Genomic DNA, 1,662 nt, shown 5'->3' on the forward strand with positions numbered 1-1,662 from the left:
ATATATATATATGTAGGTATATATATATATATATATATATGTAGGTATATGTATATATGTTTGTGTGTGTGTGTGTGTGTGGGCGCGCGTCGTTTTATAGTTTATTTAAGCCGGTCCAGCGACCCGTTCTTCTGGACCGGCTATAATAAACTCCGGTACTCAACGTTTGTATTGAGTGCTTCTTATTTGGACCGTTATCCAACGTGTGTATGTGTGCGTATGTCGATTATATATATATATATATGTATGTATGTACGCGCGTGTGTGGTAAAAAGTTTTCTTCTCGCCAACATGGATCCGGGTTCAGTTCCACTGCGTGGCACTTTGGCCGGGTGTTTTCTGCTATGGCCTCAGGTCGACCAATGCCTTGTCAGTGGCTTTGGTCGACGGAAACGCAAGGAAGCTCGTGGGTGTGTGTCTTTGTGTCTCTGTTTGCTCCACACTACTGATTGACAACCGGTGTTTGTTTGTTTACGGCCTCGTAACTCTGCGTTTCGGCACAAAATGCCAATAGAATAAGTGCTAGGTTTTAAAAAGTTAAGCACTGGGGGTTGATTCGTTTTGGATTAATCATGGCTTACCTTGTAGCTTCAAGCGTTTGATGGTTTGATTGCTGATTTTTAGAATGATGCTGTAGGACAGGTGTGAGAGGCTGGATCTGATCGGTTTGAATATAAACCAGATAGAATATTTGGGCCGGATATGGCCGGTTTAAATGCTAGAGACAAATGCTCAATGCTTCTCTGTACACCTATTTTAACTTTCTCCAGCGGTATTGAGTACTTTCGTGGTGTACAGTACTGAACTCTGGGCCGTCCTTGGAGATGTCAGTAGTACATTTATTTTTGTATAAGCAATTTGCTTAGCTTTCTCTCTCTCTCTCTCTCTCTCTCTCTCTCTCTCTCTCTCTCTCTCTCTCTCTCAACCTTTCTTCATTGCTGGGGAAATGACACTGTCAGCCGCCACGGCCCTTCATGCAGCACAACGTAACCGATTCAGAGAAAGAATGAGAGACGGGGAAAGAGAGAGAGAGAGAGAGAGACAGACAGACAGACAGAGAGAGAGTGTGTGTGAAAGGAGAATTACCTTCAGTACTTGATTGATAAATTATTTATCGATCCAACAGAATTACGAACACTTCCTGAGATTCGAGCGCAGAACGCAAAGCGCTGGAACAAATCCGGTTAAGCATTCTATGCTATGCACGAACAACTCTTTATATACAGCAACGCATTGTGAGACTAACATTTATATATCAGTGTTGGTGTGTTTACGTCCCCGTAACTTAGCGGTTCGGCACTAGAGAACGATAGAATAAGTACCAGGCTTAAAAAATTTTTAAAAAACGAAATAAACACGGGTCGATTCTTTCTACTAAAATTCTTCAAGGCAGTGCCCCAGCATGGCCGCAGTCTAATGATTAAAATAAGTAAAATATATAAAAAAGAAAAGATATCAGTTCAAACAGCATTTACGACTTCTGATACGCCACAGTTTATGAATGTTGATAATGAACAGATGTAAATACAGCTCGTTATTCTCTTCGCACGGGAAAATATGAGAGTATTATGACACGGCATGTTTCATAGCTTGTTGGCTTTTCACCTGTCGGTGATGGCGCGTCAGGTTTTCACTTTTCTATGGCTGAGAATGAAGGAATTG

This window comes from Octopus bimaculoides, chromosome 18, assembly GCF_001194135.2.
Source record: "Octopus bimaculoides isolate UCB-OBI-ISO-001 chromosome 18, ASM119413v2, whole genome shotgun sequence".
Lineage (NCBI taxonomy): Eukaryota > Metazoa > Mollusca > Cephalopoda > Octopoda > Octopodidae > Octopus > Octopus bimaculoides.